General features: G+C 38.2%; 1 protein-coding gene across 3 annotated transcripts in view; it reads right to left on the bottom strand.

Annotated features, from left to right (window-relative positions):
* The window catches only part of Stx8 (syntaxin 8), a 244,234-nt gene that overhangs the window by 107,613 nt on the left and 117,917 nt on the right, over nt 1-18,704 (bottom strand). The gene's annotated exons all lie outside the window — the stretch shown is intronic.

The raw sequence follows: 18,704 nt of genomic DNA, 5'->3' as shown, positions 1-18,704 counted from the left end.
ATAAGCAAGTCCCAGAAACATAGGAAAAAGATTTAGAGAAAACAAAATACTAAAGGGAAAATGATGAGTCATGAATGATCCAGGAACAGAAGAGAAACAGTATCAAGTAAATAATAAATTTTTTTCTTTTGAGGTGGTAAGACATTTGAGTCTTCTTAAGAACAGAAACCCCAAGTTTTGCACAACATTAATGTAAAGAGTGATCATGAAAGGTCTTGTTTTCAGAATAAAGAAACAATTCTGTAAGCATTCAAATGGTAGGCAAGAGAAGTTCACCAAGGAGGAAAACAGGGCATCAAACAGAGAAATAGTAAATACTAGAGGAAAAAACAAAACAAACAAAAAACCCACCCCCAAACCAGAATGAAAGTGTGAAGCCAAAGACTGAGCTAAGGATTCAAGGACCTAACGCCACTCTGAGCCAGAAGCTGTAGTTCCAGATACTCAGAGGTTAGCCTGAGCAATGCAGTGAACTCATCTGGAAATAAAAAATCTAGCCAGGATATGGTGGATGTTCACAGGTAAGAGAAAGACATAATTTGCAAAGACTCATCGATTCAGGGAATGAGGTCATAGAAGTAGAGAATTAAATAATACCATAGACTGCTTAAGAGCTATCAGAAGGTGATAGTCACTCACATCCTTGTGTGTGGCCCCTGAGACCATGGTGGACAAACACTGACCACAGTCTTCTCATGCTAACATCCAGTTGTTTTTTGGTTGGATCTTTCCATGATGCAGTTATAGGACTTAGAATATTTCTGCTGAAGTAGTTGCTTGAGCCAGCGACTAGTGGCTCATGCTGGTAATGAGGATTGAGGTTTAAGCCAGGCTGGGCAGCAAAGTCCATGAGTCTCCTTCCTATCTTTAATCACTGAAAAGCTGGAAGTGGAGCTATGGTTCAAGTAGTATAGTACTAGTAAAAAAACAAAACAACAACAAAAAACCTCAGGGACAGCACCCAGGCCCTGAATGAGTTCAAGCCCTAGGATTGGTGCACACATGCGCATCCCCTCACCCCCACATGCACTCACATACACAAAGTAGTTGCTTGACCATAATAAGCACTGCCGTTTTAAGGGTAGCTGCCATCTTATAAGAAGCTATTTTATTTCAGCCACACACATCCTGCTATAATAACTGCTTTTCTAGGGGCTGGAAGCATGGCCAGAGAGTAAGAATTGTTTTTCTGACAAGTGTTAGCCAGGTATTCTGGTTTAGATTGATTGCTTGGATGAACTTTTTCCTTACTTACTTACTTATGTTATGTATGTATGTATGTATGTATGTATGTATGTATGTATGTATGTATGTATGTATGTATGTATGTATTTTGTAAGTTGTAGGCTTTGAGCTCCAGGCCTGGGCACTGTCTCTCAGCTCTTTAGCTCAAGGTGGGTACTTTACCACTTGAGCCACAGCACCACTTCCAGTTTTCTGGTGGTTAATTGGAGAGAAGAGTCTCACAGACTTTCCTGCCTGGGCTGGCTTTGAACCTCAATACTCAGATCTCAGCCTCCTGAGTAGATAGGATTACAAGCATGAGCCACCAGCACCCAGCTTTCCTGTTATATTTAAATTAAGCAATATCCTGTAGCCAATTGAACCAGTTTGTAAACCTAAGTTTAGGTCAATTAAGAGCAATATTATGCTAGGCATAAAATCTAGGTGAACTGCCCTCCCAGCACACTTGTTTACTTAGCTTTCTGTCAGCCTGCTCTTCTCCAGAAGTAAAATCTTGCCTTGCAGAGTTCCTTTTGAATTCATGTCCTTATTCCTTTGCAATACCCCAATATCCCAAGACATTTCCAACACAGTGAGATTGTGATGTCCTTCATAGCAACAAAGCCTTGCTCATCTCCCTAACTACCTGCCCACCTTTAACTTCATGTACTTGCAATCACCTGGAGCTGCCATCAATATGCATAGTTAAAAAAATCTAGCAAAATCACCTTCCTATATTGTTTTATGTCAGATAGAGCAATATGACTTGTACACTTTTTGTCAGCCATTAGAGCTCCAAAGGTGAGTGAATAACACCTGCAACACATTGAGTTTAAGAGGGAGAAATGGCTAAAAGCATTTGTCCCAGACTGCAATGAGATTATAGTTCGCTGCTGGCTTCCCATTTTCATAAAGCACAGGTAAATATTCAAAGCTAGAGAATAATATAAAATAACAACATGCCAAAACTGTTAGATGTTCACATGTGTAGATAGATACAAAACAATTCTACATCTTTCTATATATATGTATATATCAAGTATATATATGTATTTGATGACATACTTTATACCGTATTTTTCTGACATACACATACATGTCATAAAAATATATCAGAGAAAATACTATTACAGTATCACCCCAAGGTATATGTGTATGCCATTCAAGAATTGTTTCTGAATTAAAGAACTAAAGAAGCAGCCAGGCGCTGGTGACTCATTCCTGTAATCTTAGCTACTCAGGAGGCTAAGATCTGAGGAGCCAGGTTCAAAGCCAGCCGCAGCAGGAAAGTAAGTGAGACTCTTATCTCCAATAAACCATCAGGAAACCAAAAGTGGCACTGTAGTTCAAGTGGTAGAACGCTTGCTCACCTTGAGCCCAGAGTTCAAGCCCCACAACTGACAAAAAAAAAAAAAAAAAAAAAAAAAAAAAAAAAAGCACTAAAGGAGCATTTTCAAGGGGCTGTGAAGGTGGCTCAGTGGTAGAGTGCTTGCCTTGCATGCATGAGGCCCTGGGTTCCATTCCTCGGCACCACGTAATGGAAAAAGCCGGAAGTGGCGCTGTGGCTCAAGTGGTAGAGCACTAACCTTGAGCTGAAGAGCCCAGGGACAGTGCCCTGGCCCACAGTTCAGGCCTCACAACCGACAGAGGGGGAAAAAAGACAGAAGCATTTTCAAATGACTAAGAAGAAATGAATAGAAAAAAAGGAAATAAGGAATGGTTGAATCACTGTGTAATAATACAAACTACAAATCACAGTAAGCAATAAACTCATTAAACATCAATCTAAATATAATACTATTGTGAAAATTAATGCTAAAATCTTAAATTTTTGTTGTGAAAGGCAACACACACAGGCAAGTATAAAACAGCATGTATAGTTCAAGTAACCATACAAAATACACATTCTTTTATGAATAGTTATATCCATATATACATCTCCAATACAAACAGAGAAAAGGGACAAGGAAAATAAAAATGAATAGAGCCTCAAAGTCCTATGAGACAATGAGAAAAGGTCAAATATTTATGTATTAAAGCTCTATAAGGGAGAGAAAAAGTGTAAGGCAGTAAAAACCCTTGAAGATTAGATGAATATTTCCTACATTAGGCTAAAAATATTAACTTGCATATTGGAGCTCAGAAAACTCCCAACAAAATAAGCACAAAGAAATTCATCATATCATAACCCAACTGTAAACACTAAAGATGAAAAAAATATTGAAAATAACCAAAGAAAAGGACATATTATTTGCATAGAGGACAAAGGTCTCAAAGACTGTGGGCTTCTTAATAGAAATCAGAACCCAGGAGAAAGTGTAACGGCATTTTGAAATGCTGAAAGAGCAATTAATACTGAAGCTATAAGTAGCAAAATATTTTTCAGAATGAGAATATGCTAAAAAAAATATATTGTCAACAGATCGATGCCATAACAAACACTGAAGAAATTTTTCAGACAGAAAAGAATCTGTATCAATAGGAAATAAAACATCAGAAATGACAAAATAAAAAAATGATGAATACCTGAATAATTATACTTTTCAATTGACTTCTTTATTATATGTTTGACAACGGAAAGCAAAACTTACATCTGGTTTTTTTTATGCACGTAAGTATAACAGGTAAGACCTCTACAAACGTGAAGGGGGCATAAGCTGGTAAGGTTCTGCACCTCATTTGAAGAGGTTAAATACTAAGTAGATTGTAATATTTTATGTATACATAAAATATGCATTGTCATTTCTAATAATAATAAAAACAATCTCTGTAAAGACACATAGTAAAATATACATAGAAAAATTAAAATGAAATACTAAAAGATGTTTGAATGAATGACATATAGGACATTCACCAAATGATTACAGGACGCTCACCAAAAGTCAAAACTTCATAGAGATGGAGTACTGGTCATCCTTGGCTTCCAGGACTTAGGACTTAGGAATAGTATCAGGAGAAATTGTTCTGTATTATGTTTGTGGTAATGCTGACAGAATTTATATATGTGTAAAAATTCTTAGAATGACAAACACATATGCACAGGCTCAAGTATGTTATGTATTAATTAAAATATATAATAAACAAAGAGAAATATGAATGGAGATAATGAGCTCACTGAAGGGAAACAAACATGGAGGTAAAATTAAATGAAATAAAACCCCAAGAGGACAGGGGCCATACTACAAAAAAGACAATGTGGATATGTCACATATCTACAGCTAAGAGCTGCTTTGAGTGTAGGAGGAAAGGGAAGGGAAACAGAAATTTGCCTGACTTGCAGCAATGAATGCATGCCAAAATATGGGGAAGGGAAGAGGGCCAGACCAGACTAGTGCATTACTAAAAGCTCACAGTATTTAAAACCATAACAACAACTACTAATATTTACTGAAAACTTGCCATGCTCTAAGCCACAGCTTCCCAATTATAAGCTGTGTTCAGTTAAAGCTAAAACATACTCTTTCACAACCCTCAGTGTTGGTGTTTTATATTTAAATTATTTAATTAAATATAAAGCAGATGCAAATATGTGATTCTATGTTTAATATAGTGCTAAAATATTCATATTAAAAGTAAAAACTACATAGTAGTTCAGTGGTAGGCCCTGACCCTAACATGGAAATCAATCAGTTAAAAAATAAATAACAATAATTTAATGTTCACAGAGTATGAGTACAAAATGCTTAAAAGATTACATGGGCACCAATGTCTCACACCTGTAATCCTAGTTACGCAGGAGGATGAACTCTTAGAATTATGGTTCAAAGTCAGGGCAGGAAGGGAAGTCCATGAGACTGTTATCTCCAATTAAACAACAAATAGCCAGAAGTGGAGCTATAGCTCAAAGGGTGTGTGCTAGCTGTCAGCAAAAACACTTAGGGATAGTAAGCAGGTCCTGAGTTCAAGCGCCATGTGAAAAAAAACCCCACAAAATACAAAATAATTTAGATATAATGGTTACATATGGATACACGTATTATCACAGGTAAGTATCCAACCCATATCTGTTATCCTTTCAATAGATCCTTTAAAGTTGTCCTGCTGTTCTTCATTTCAGCTCTGGAGACATCCTTCATACACTGCCTAGTGACAATCTTTGGCCTTTGCTTGGAAGAAAATTATTACATATTAATGTACCTTCTCTCATCAGCCAAGAACTACTGGGATCCAAGACAATTATACACACAAATGCAAATCTGAGCTGGAATTGTAGAGCAAGACACAACATAATCATCTTCAGAAGATCCAGAATATTATTTTTAAAGATCAACATGGAAGCACAAAAAAAAATTTTTTTTTTTTTTTTTTTTTTTTTTTGGGTCCGGTCGTGGGGCCTGAACTCTGGGCCTGGGCACTGTCCCTCAGCTCTTCAGCTCAAGGCTAGTGCTCTACCACTTGAGCCACAGCACCACTTCTGGCTTTTTTCTTTTTGCTTATGTGGTGCTGAGGAATCGAACCCAGGGCCTTGAGCATGCAAGGCAAGCGCTCTACCACTGAGCCACCTTCCCAGCCCAGCACAAAAAATTTTAAAATATTTAAAAAATACTCAGAGGAGATACCATTAGCCTAGTTCAAAGACACAGTGCTAAATGGCTTGCATATATTATCTTATTAGGCATTAAAAAGCCCTAAGACAGGTACAGTAAGAAAGACCAGTTTGGCTAGCACTTCAATAAAAAGTTTACTTAAAAATGTAAGCATATCAGAGCCTTTACTAAATATAGTAATAATAGAAAAAAGAACAGAAAAAAGGGGAGGAACCTCTCCTATTATATTTGAGAAGATTGGAATCCTGATGATAATGTGCTCAAGCTCTGACTGAAATGATTTACAGATAACCAACATGTGTTTCTTAGCAACCTGCATACATAAAAAGCCTACAGTACACTGTATGATTCCAATTATATGACATCCTGGAAAAGACAAAGTTACAAAGAGAGTAAAACAATCCATGGTTGCCAGGAGTTTGGGAGGAGAAGAGAGATGAAGAGGTGACGTGCAGGAATTTTTAGGGCAGTAAAAATACTCTGTATGATACTGTCATAGTAGATAGGTGACATTTTGCATTTGTCAAATGTCAGAACATTCCACTACAGAGTGAACCTTAATGCATTTTTTGTAAAAAAAAAAAAAAAAATTACAAAGGATATTGTGTAGGTTCAGGAAGCAATGCAGACTGTGAAAAGAACATCTGTCTTACAATGTATGAGATGCATTACTAGAAGAGGCTGAGGAGAAAAGGTGCTGACCTAAGTATGTTTGGAAAGAGGTGCCCTCTCTAAGACTAAAACAGGCAGGACTGAATATGAATACCAATTCTACCACAGGAGTGTGGGTTATACACATGTGTGTACTAGAATTGAACAATTAAGGAAATGAATAGCAGAAAATGGGAGCCAAATTCTGAGTTCTTTTTAAATCTCAACCAAACAGTCTAGCTTTTTATGGAATTCATAAAACTATTTGTTTTAAGTTAGAGTTCATACTTCCTGTTTTTATTTGATTTTGTTTAAGAATTTTTTTAAAAAACACATGATACTTAGTTTTAAAGCATTTTAACTACACGTTACCTCATCTAGTCCTCCTATTAATGCCAAAAAGTAGAAGGGAAATAGTATTTCACAGATGTCAAACAGGCCCACACAGACTGTGTTCCTGTCCATGCTACGCACTAACATGTGGTAGAGAGGGAGAAGATAGGGTCTCTGGATTTCAATGCAAATGCTCACTCAGGAGCCCATGCTGCTCAGCTCTCAAATTTCAGGTCTATGTCTAACTTCAGACTAAACAGTGTCTGCATTTTTCTCATTCCATAGGAACATCACCTTGGTGTCCCTGTATTTCCCATTCTTACAGCTATCAAGAAAGTTCAAGTAGTTGGGCAAAATTTCAGTACTGAGGGGTTTAGCAGCATGACATCTGTCAGTCAGAAAGCTGAAGTTAACCATGTACTCAATTTTATAAAAAAAAAAAATAACTTGGGCTGGAGTATAGCTCAGTGGCAGAGCATGTGCTTAGCAGGAACAAGACCTTTGGTTTGATCTCTAGCACATACTCCCTACACAGAGAGTGAAAACATTAAAGAAGGAAGTATCTTGGAAAAACATTTCTCCTTTGTAGAAAAGTTACCTCCCCTTCCTAGTCCCCCACCTAGTCAGCATTCTTCAGACATATTTTCAGGTGTGCTTTTCTATTTTAAACAGGAGTGTAAAGGAAGAAGTCTATGCCAGCATTTTTCTTTTGTTTTTTAAATTTTATTTTATTTGTGAACATACTGTACAAAGGGGTTACAATTACATGGGCAGGATAATGCGTACATTTCTTACCAAGCATTGCAGCCTCCTCCTTTGGTTTACCCTTCACATCCCTTCCCAGCCTCCCCCCTCCCCCCCCAATCCCAATCCTTCTCCTTCCCCCCCTTCTCCCCCCCCCACACACTGACGTTGTAAAGCTCATTTTGGACATGACAACTTGTACTTCTCATTGTTGCAACAGGTCCGCCTGTATCCTTAAACAACTGGTTTTTCCCCATCTCCTCCACAAGTTATACTGACATCAAATATAGTGAAAGCAGGGGTTATACTGTGGGGGAGGGACATACAAAGCAACAAAGAGATAATCTTATAAATGCGTTAGAAACACATGCATGAAGGAAAAAAAAACATTAAAATACATATCTAAGGGTTCATTTTCCTGACATCACATTATCTGACCTTTTCCGCTTGCCTCATACATATACTAGATATTTATGCCAGCATTTTTCTGAACTAAGTATTTACACCTGGTCTCCCAGAGCAACAGCTGACCCATATACACACATATACAACACCACAACTCACACAATAATCCATTTTGTTCCAATACTGATCCCTGAATTTTTCTCTAAGCAATGCAAAGTACTACATGGAATATGGTGCTGGAAAAAAAAAAAGAGTAGGGATACTCTATTAATTAAAAACAGAACTGAAAAGGTCCCAGTATGTATACCTTATATCACATCATATTCTTTTTTTCACATCATATTCTTCTATACTAGTTATCAATTTATTTTTTTCGGAGGTCCCAAATAGCAAGTGGAGCTACAGAGCAAGAAAAGACAAAAATCATGTGGAGGAAATTAACTGTAAAGTAATACAAACCAGTTCCCAGAATTTAAGGACGTAAGTTCCTAGACTAAAAGGGAGTATGAACTGTTCAGAGAAATGAATGAAAATAAAACAAGAAGAAAAGTCACGTCCCTGTCATGATGAAATTTCAGAGCACTAATGATAAGAAAAGATTTTTCAATCTTTCAGATAAAGGGAAAAAATAGCTCACATACAATTAAGATCCAAATGGCAGGCTTTCCTAAAACTACACTGAAATATAATAATGCAATAAACTTGTAATCCTGACAAAACAGGCAAACACCTTCTAGCCTAGAATGCAGTCACTGCTGATTAAACATGAAGGGAGAGAACAGTGATTTTCAGACATAGAAAATCTTGTAGTGTTTACTTTCCATGTTTCCTTTATTTAGAAGCTCCTAGCAAATACAGCCCACCAAAAATGAGAACAGAAGAACAACAATTGAGGCCCACAGGAAAGGGAAAACATATAAAAAGTATTGCTCAGAACCATCCTAACAGGAGACTGAGTCTAGACTGGACCAGTTAGATGAAGGACTCTGTCAACAAAGACAGCCAAGCAAATTAAAAAGTCATAAGCAATTAGAGGCAAAGGATGGAATGATGAAAAAAACCACAGTATACACTGTGGCTCAGACATAACTTACACTTCCATAGTCATGATACCATGAACATTGATGTAGTGGCAAATGTGTGTGGGATAGGGGAGAAGGAAGTGTGTTTGTTAGGTATTTACTGTAAGTTAAATTAAATAATCTTCCTCAGGAAGAAATCAACAATGTCTAAGATGGGAAACATGAAGAAACAGCAGCACATTATTTTGAACATTAAACATTATATTAGACACTAACATATAAACCATAAGAAGGACTGATGGGGTGAACTTACGCTTAGCCTAAGCTGCTAACTTCTGATTTCTAAACTATGCAAAGGTATTATTTGATAACAATGATGAAGTCCAAAAGAAGAACATCAAATAAATGAAACAAATAACTCTATGGGTCTTAGATGCACCGCATAGGTAATGAATAACTACTGAATGTTTTAGCAAATGATGTGATTGGGGCTACATTATTTTATTGCAATTGGAAAAGCAAAAATGAAACAAAAATTGGATAGGGCTGAGAATATGGCTTAGTGGTAGAGTGCTTGCCTAGCATGCATGTAACCCTGGGTTTGATTTCCCAGTACCACATAAACAGAAAAAGCCAGAAGTGGCACTGTGGCTCATGCCTGTAATCCTAGCTACTCAGGAGGCTGAGAGCTGAGGATTGTGATTCAAAGCCAGCCTGGGCGAGAAAGTCCGTGAAACTTATCTCCAATAAACCACCATAAAACCGGAAGTGGCACTGAGGCTCAAGTGGTAGTGTGCTCACCTTGAGCTGAAAAGCTGAAGGATAGCACCCGGGCCCACAGTTCAAGCCCCATAACCATTTAAAAAAAAAAAAAGCTCAGGGACAGTGCCCCAGGATTGGAAAAAAAATTGGATAGACCTAAAGAGAGAAAGCTGGAAGGTAAAACTAATACATATTGTTTAAAATCAAGAAATTTCTAGCAAATACTATACAGAACTGAGGAAAGAACACTCTCAACTGTATCTCCTCCTGCCCCTCCAAGGCTGGCAATTGACGGAAATATAGATCACTCTACTGAGCTATATCCCAGCCCTGGACTCCATTTGTGACAGGACTATCAGAAAAGGGTAAGTGGCATGTCTTTAATCTTCATCTTCCCAGCATTATTTAGCTGTAAGTTAGTGTCTAATACATGCCAGTCAGTAAACATAGTTTCTTGTAGATGAACGTTCTGCGTTCTGTCGACAAAGAACTACCTGGGTTATGAATCAGTCTTTCAAGAGATTACACCAAGTGTGGATTTTAACCATGTCCCAGTCAGACCACCCTTGAACAAACTGACCATCAAAGTCTTGGATCTACAAGCTGGGCAGCCAAACATGGAACAGAAACCACAAAGCCACACTTACTTGTGCATCCTCCCACTCACCAAGGAGTCTATGTCCAGGAACATAGACTAAAGAATATCATGACATACAATGTCATCATCTGGCTACAGAAAGATGAGTCAATGAGGTAGACAGTGTATCTGAATTCCAGAAAACCATCTATCAAAAGATCCTATGATCAATTGGAAATGTACCCTCTTCCAGAACTCTACTGTGGGCCCAATGAAGATTCAAAAGAACTGAAGTTTCCCAGAAAAGACAGATACTAGAATGGAAAGAAGTTATAACTACACAAATACAGTCAGGACCAAGCCACAAACTGGAAATCAAGGTCTACTCCAGGTGTCATCCCTATTCTCATTCTTATCCCCATTCAGCTTTTAGAACCTCTCTGCTCCAAGTGTGGTCCTCAGCCAGCAGCACAGCCCCTGGGAACTTGTTAGACCTGCAGAATCCCAGGCCCCACCTCCAGTCTAATAAATCAAATTCTTCATTTTAATAAGATCCCCAGGTGATACCTCTGCCCATTGTGGTTTGAAAAGCATTATCTTTGGAGATAGAGACACAGGAGTCCTCTGGCCTTTGCCTTCTTTCATTGCACCCTTTAGGTATAAGAAGGAAGCCCCCAGATGATTGACTAAAGCTTCCTAGACAGTAACAGAGTCCTTTGTACATTATGAAAGTGTTAAGGAGAATCTGGCAACTATGTATCTTCTACAAAATGATTCCAGGACACCCAGATTATTTAATAGGAGCTTGCTTTTTGAGTAAAATAGGAACACAAGCATAAATTACAGGCTTCTCTTTATAGCTGCCTATTTTATTTAAAGAAAAAAATGCTAAACATTAATTTTAGTTGTACTTAATTGAATAATTTCTCGGGGGAATAGTTCAGGGAGAGTTTAAAATTGCCTGTTTCCAAAAGCCATTACAAATTGGCATATATTCTAATGTCACTGTGCCAACCCAAACAGCGTGCTTCAATGTCCCTGGGACTGCCTTCCCTCCAGATGTGTGTGGAACTCCTAGTAATATAATGCAGGCAAGAGCATATTTACATGAAGTCGTATTTTGAATATCCTTTTCCAATTATCTGGAATGAGATAATAGACCCCTAATTGGAAGCACAGGGGGCAGGGGGAGCCAGGTCAGTGGCTCCTCCCTTGTGAATGCTTTTATTAGTAAAAACAAAACAGGCTTTACAAGAGTAAAAGCGCTCTCTTTGCCACACAGTTAATCATTCGAAGATCTATAAACTTAAAAACTGTGCCACAGTCGCCTCTAATTAATAAGATGACTTTTAAAAAGCCCGATCTTGTCTTCCTATGAAAGGACTAAGGTTGGAAGGAGAAATGCAATTCAAGTGGGAAGAACCAAACCCCACTTTGGCAAGAGAACAGACAAAAGTGGTGAGTGTGCAGGTGTCCCCCTCCCCCACTCTACCCTACCCAAATACCTTCAATTCCATTTCATGCTTATGTGAATGCCACAGAGTCTGAATTTCCCATCCATTTGTAACTGATAATGGTCATCATACAATTAACTGCCAGGGAAATCATTGTTTACTTTTGATTTAGAACACCCACTCCAAATTCAACCCATTAACAAGGAATAATCTTTTTATTCTTGAATTTAAGCCTATAAATTAAAAAAATTACATAATGTACCATACCTTCTTTGCTCACATTGTAAGTTTTTGCCCTTAACTGTTTATTATCTCACAGAAACACAATTTAAATCAAGTAAGAATTTTTATACAAAGCAGCAGGCCACTCTGTTAAGTGGAGATTCCATGGCATGCCATGCACTCAGGCACACTCAGTTACTGAGGTTGTCTATTTTCACAGATGTCACAGAGAGACCATCTGAAAAAACTATGTGCAATGCAGCTGTTCTTGGCTGCTAGCAAGATACACTTGGAAACCTTGTTCCCTAAAATTGTCGAAATTGGAACAGGTTTTCCAAATATAAATTAATTACCAAATTCCATGTGTTGACAAGTAAACCCTCTGTTTATGTTTCAAGTTGACAAAGGAAATTTAAGCATTATAAGTCTTAGGCCTCTAAAGGAAACAAGCGCCATGTATAGAATTTACTTCATTAGTTTCCCCTAAAATGTTTCAAAACATTTTAAAAAAAATCATGGAATGCAACAAGAGAAAAAGCAAAAGATTTATAGATACAGTGTAATAGTTACATAAAGCAAATGCTGTGTAACTAACACAGTGTTTGCTCAACTTGGTAGTGTAGTACTGGACTAATCATCCCTGTAATAATACAAACTCACTCACTTACTAATTAATAAACACTGACCATATGCCAGGGAGTGTATTAGGTACCCATATGGACCTTTGGCAAGTATTTGTCAAGATGTTTGCTCTGATAACACTCCTTACAAAGTCCTGTTGCCTGAGTTTCAAAGCAAATAAATATATAACTTTATCTTATGGACAAAGAGCATTTTGCTCCAATAAATCTACCCTGAGGTTTACACTCCAGGGATGCCTAATAATCTATCACTTTAGAAAGCACCACAAGAAAGGGCTTGGTGGTCAGCAGTAACACCCAGATGTGAACTTTTCTCTCTGACTTACACTACAGTGACTGATGGTTCCAATGTCCCTCCGATTAACCCTTGAAGTTGGGCCTCTTCCTCTAGAACAAAGACCTCTCCACTTGGGAGCTACTTAGAATTTTCCCAAGTACATTGTAAAGAGCCTTATTTTTCATACTGGGATTAGATCTGAAAAAGACATTTGTTCTAGTGTAAAGACAATGAAATCCCTGGTTATATGACTAATTGTGTGTGTGTGTGTGTGTGTGTGTGTGTGTGTGTGTGCGCGTGCACTTGTGTGTGTGTGCACTTGTGTGTGTGTGCATTTGTGTGTGTGTGTTGGTTGTGGGGTCTGAACTCTGGGCCTGGGTGCTGTCCCTCAGCTCTTCAGTTCAAGGCTAGTGCTCTACCACTTGAGCCACAACACCACTTCTGGCTTTTTCTATTTATGTGGTGCTGAGGAATGGAACCCAGGGCCTCCTGCATGCAAGGCAAGCGCTCTACCACTGAGCCACCTTCCCAGCCTCATAACTAATGTTCTTTTAACCCCAAGAAAAACCTCATCCATAGCTCTGTCTTAAGAGAAATAGTTTTACCTTGTTAATCACCAAGTTTCAAGTTAACTTGGTTGGTAAGATTCTCAGAAGCAATTCAGCTGCTTCTGCATTGCACATCAAAAAATTCCTACAGTAGAGTCCAGGATGTTAAAATAATACACATGGCTCTATCATTTCCTTACTAGGTTCATTTCTGCTGGGAAAGGAAGGAGAAATTTAAAGCAAGATGATAATTTATACCAAGAATCTACAAAACAGAATGTATAAGATGATTCACTGGAGTGAAAAGAAAATACTAACACTTCTATTAACATGCTGTATTTATATCTTAACCCCAACTTCTTTTAATGTCTCTTCTTAGAAGCAACAGAACAGCAGTATATGAAGTCCTATAAAATCAATTAGAAGAATATTCAGAAGTCTGACCATAATTTTGTATTTGCTTTTTTTTTTTGGTGCTGAGGATTAAATTCAGGGATTTGGTGTGTGTGAAGTGTACATTTGATCACTGAGCTGTACCCTGGCCATAATTCATATTTTAATTAATGTCATACATGATATAAAAATATTGGACAAGGTTGGGAATGCACAGTTCAGTGGTAGGATGCTTGCCTAACATATGGAAGGACCTGGTGTGGGGGGGGGGGGGATGGGGTAGAGAAAAAGAATAGAAAATGAAGAAAGGAAGATAGTTGGGGGCCATGGCATAGAGAGTGGTGAAGTTTATCTATAACAGAATGTAAGCACATATATATATATATATATATATATATATATATATATATATATATATATATATATATATATCTCCCAGGTGTCTAAAGTTAAGTATCTGTCATTATTCAAGAAAATATTAAAGTCCTAACAGCAACAAGTGTTCAGTCAACCCGGGGTGGAGAAACATTAAAAAGCACACAAATACCTACTCCAAGGTTAAGATGTAAATACTAAAGGAAATGAAGAGATATGAGATTTTTTGCATTTTTACAACTTTTCTAAAAATCTCAAGTTAGCTTCAAATAAACAAAAGCTACCTGTAATTATCACAAGAAAATTTGAAAATTATTTGCATTAAAGCAGAGTGGAAGCCAACTCTGAAATGGTACTGTAGCTCTCATGTAAGACATGACTGGACTGCCAAGCAGTCCCCTAGCTATTTCCCTCCCTCAAGCCCTCACCTCTCCTCAATCCTTATCTCTGCATGACTCAACCTACTATTGATCTTATTTTTCAGACGATACAAGATATTGGTAAACTACTGTCTAGCGGCCAACTGAAGCCTGCCTTCTCTTACTATAAATAAAGTTTACAGAGGATGTATTGGAATCCAGCTGTGATCAACTGTTTACAAATTGACTACAACTATTTTACGCAATGTGAATGAATTCCCTTTTCTTTTACTGAGGTAAAATTCATGTAACATCAAATCAGCATTTACAATGCTGAACAATCACCACCTCTATCTAGTTTCCTTTTCCTTACCTCCAAAAGAAACCCATATATCATTCATTAAGCAGTTGCACTTCTAGTCTGTGATTACACCTATTCCAGATATTTCATGCAATAAAATTATATGTTACCTTTTGTGTCTGGTTTCTCAATCATTTATTATTACTTTCTCATTATGTTCATCTATTTTGTAGAATATATCAATATTCTTTCCTTTGTATAGCTGAATAATTTCCATGTATGGAGAGACTGCATTCTGTTTGTACAAGTATGGCTACTTTGTACTACAACTGCAATGGTGAATAGGCACAACACAGGTTTACTATCTGGCTCTTTGCAACAAACAAACGAACAATAACAAACAATAACAAAAAACCCAAAAACCTTGCCAACCCATGGATTACACCATACCCCTATCTTCAGAAACAGTGTTTTAAGAACAGATTATATTAACAGTCATGTTTGGGACAGAAAAGTGCTAGAAATAAAATGTCTATTATTGTAGATTGATTAAACTATGGTAAACACATATTATGCAATACCATGTGATTCACATAGAAGGGGCTGACTAGGTTAAAAAAAAAAGCAAAGGGATACAAAACGTATACAATCTATACTCCTTTCCTTTTAAAAAATTATTGAGTTGTACAAAGAGATTACAATTCTCTAATTCAGGTTATGAGTACAATGCATCTTGATTGATGTCACCTCTTCCATCATTCTTCCTACTTATTTCTCCCTCCAACTCTCTCAAGCAACAAAGTTCAATTTTCTTTTTGTCGGTTGTGGGACTTGAACTCTGGGACTGGGCGCTGTCCCTCAGCTCTTCAGCTCAAGACTAGCACTCTACCACTTGAGCCACAGCACCACTTCTGGCTTTTTTTGCTTATGTGGTACTGAGGTATCAAACCAAGGGCCTCATGCATGCAAGGCAAGCACTCCACCACTGAGCCACCTTACCAGCCCCAAAGTTCAATTTTTATATAATGTACATTGAATAGGATCACTCCATTTGCTCACCCTTTTTCCCTCCATTCATGGTCTTGCCCCTTAGTGCCCTACCCAATATGTTTCCACTCCCTGGTATTCATTTTGATAATTCATTAGTTGTTCAGAAGAGTTACATGTTTGGACTCTTCCCCTAAGTATACCATCCTTTAATCACTTTGTATATGTGTAGAACCCTGTGTTATCATACATGTTTGTTCTTTATATCTAGCTTCCACATATGAGAGAAAACATGTGCTGTTTGTCTCTCTGAGCCTGACATTTCACTTAATGTAATTTTTTTCTAGGCCCATTCGTTTCCCTGTAATGACATACCATTCTTTTTAATAACTATACTCTTTTTATTAAAAACAAAAAACCACCATAAATAAGCATATATTTACTCCTAGAATCTCAAGACTTTTTACTTTTCATTCTGGACATCCTGGACTGTATAAATTTAAAAAAAATAGTTGTTCACACCTTTTGGCTGAGATATATTTGTATATATTTATAAGACACAATATGATTCCTTTTCTTTGGTGGTACTGGAGATTCATCTCAGGGTCCATGAAATTGCTAAGCAGATATGCTACCTAAGTAATGCCTCCAGACCTTTTTGAGTACTTTCTTTCTGTCTCTGTCTCTCAGTCTCTCCCTCTCCCCTCTCTTTTTTGTGTCAGTCCTGGAGCTTGAACTCAGAGCCTGGATGCTGTCCCTGAGCTTTTGTGCTGAAGGTTAGCATTTTACACTTGAGCCACAGCTCCACTTCCAGCACTTTGGTGATCTACTGGAGAGAAGAATCCCATGGGCTTTCCTGCCTTGACTGGTTTAAAACCACGGTCCTCAGATCTCAGCCACCTGAATAGCTAGATATAGTGTAAGTGTGAGCCACTGGCATCAGATTGCTCTTGTTATTTTTGAGATAGGTCTCAATTTATGCTTGGGCTGGCCTGGATTTCAACCATCCTATTTATGCTTCTCGTATAGCTAGGATGACATGTGTATGCCATGATGTCCAGCTACTGAGATGGGATCTTGCAAACTTTGCTGCCTGAGCTAGCCTCAAACTGTAATCCTCCAGGTCTTAGCCTCCTTGGTAGCTAGGATTGCAAAGATAGGCCACCAAGGTCCTGGTTAATTTTTGATACTCTTATCTAAGCATAATTCAGTGTGGGATTAGGTTGTGTGACTGTCCCCCCCACAAAAAAACAGGTAATGTTACCCTAATGTAGTGCTTCTAAAGTGTGATCCACATAGCAGCAGCATTTGAATCACCTAAAACATAAGAAACAAAATCTCAGGCCCCACCCCAGACTTCCTGAGTCAGACACTTTAAAAGTGGGGCCCAGCAGCCTTTGTTTTAATAATTTTTATTATTTATTTTAATTTTTCCAATTTACGGAGTGTGGTATAATTCCATGCACATATACAGTGCATAATAATGATCAAATCAGGATAGTCATCTTTTTTTTGGCACTACTGAGGTATGAACTCAGGGTCCTGTGTTTTCTAGAATAGTACTGTACCACCTGAACCCTGCTTCTAGCCCCACTTTTTGCTGATTACTTTGGAGGTGGTGTCTAGCAAACTTTTCTGACCTGCTGGCCTTGAACCATGATCCTCTAGATCTCAGCTTCCTAAATAGCTAAATAGTTGTAAGCCTCTGGGGTATAGTTCAATTTAGTTTTCTTCTTAGTAAATTTGTTTGTAGAAATAGTAGGATGGGCATTCAAATTCTTTTACCAAGGAAATTAAAGAGAAAACATTTAATGTTAAATCCTCCCATGAGTTATGAATGTTAATGTGCTACCACTTTTTACATTTTAAAAATTTTTATCCTTACAGTCAGTGATCCTCCAAAGAACCTTCCAAAGAAAGAAGCTTCCTACCACAGGTTAAAGTTTTCTCTGCCAGAAAGCTACATGCTACACCAGATGTTCTTTGAAGATGCAGTCCATGCCAGTCCAGGTTTCAGTCCTAGTTTTCCGCTGATTATTGAAAAGCATAGCACATCTGTCAGACACAGGACACTGCAAATCTTCTGCCACAGGACGTGGTATGGCAATGACAGTCAAGTCAGCCATGACAGGCTGGTTTGTAGGGTTTATCTATGCATCCTGATGGCCCCTAAACATTTTCCAGATGTATTTGACCTCATAAAACTGCCACCTCCCACAGGTTGTGAACAAATTGCTCCAAGTCTGGATTTTTCCCCCTCCTGAACTCTAGCGACACTCGGGGCTCCTGGGCTAAGCAGCCTGCTATGCTTTAAAGCTGGGTTGGGCACCAGACCTGAGCTTAGATGAGAAAAATAACAGTGAAGTATCTCAGGAGCAGGACATTTTCAATCTGCCTTGGCCATCACTCATCTTTTGTGCCTCTACCCCAATACCCTTGTGTCCTGAGGTTTAAGTCTCTGCTTTGTTCTGTATTCCTGCAATATGGGGCCCTTCCTATTTTCTCAACCCTCTGTGCTGCTACCTGAGTCCCTATAACTTGTCATTGCAACTTCCTGTCCATAGCAAGACTGATGATGAACCCATGATGTACAGGCATCAAGACTGGTGTCTCCCTACCTCCCAGGGTCTCTGCCTGGGGCTAGTGTTGTGAATACCAGGGCTTACACTAGGTGCTGCCCCTTAGTTTTTCCACTCAAGCCTGGCACTGTACCACTTGAGTTACAGTTCTACTTCCAGCTTTTAGTGGTTAATTAGAGATAAGAGTCTCATGGACTTTCCTGCCTGGGCTGGCAAATTGTTATTCTCAAATCCAAGTTTCTTGAGTAGCTAGGATTACAGGTGTGAGCCACCAGTGCCTGGCTTGGTTTCCAGATTCTTGGC

Source organism: Dipodomys merriami, unplaced genomic scaffold (genome assembly GCF_024711535.1).
Source record: "Dipodomys merriami isolate MVZ:Mamm:240054 unplaced genomic scaffold, mDipMer1.0.p SCAF_19, whole genome shotgun sequence".
NCBI lineage: Eukaryota > Metazoa > Chordata > Mammalia > Rodentia > Heteromyidae > Dipodomys > Dipodomys merriami.
Note: the sequence above shows the minus strand (reverse complement) of the source record. Positions and strands in the feature narration are given on the sequence as shown.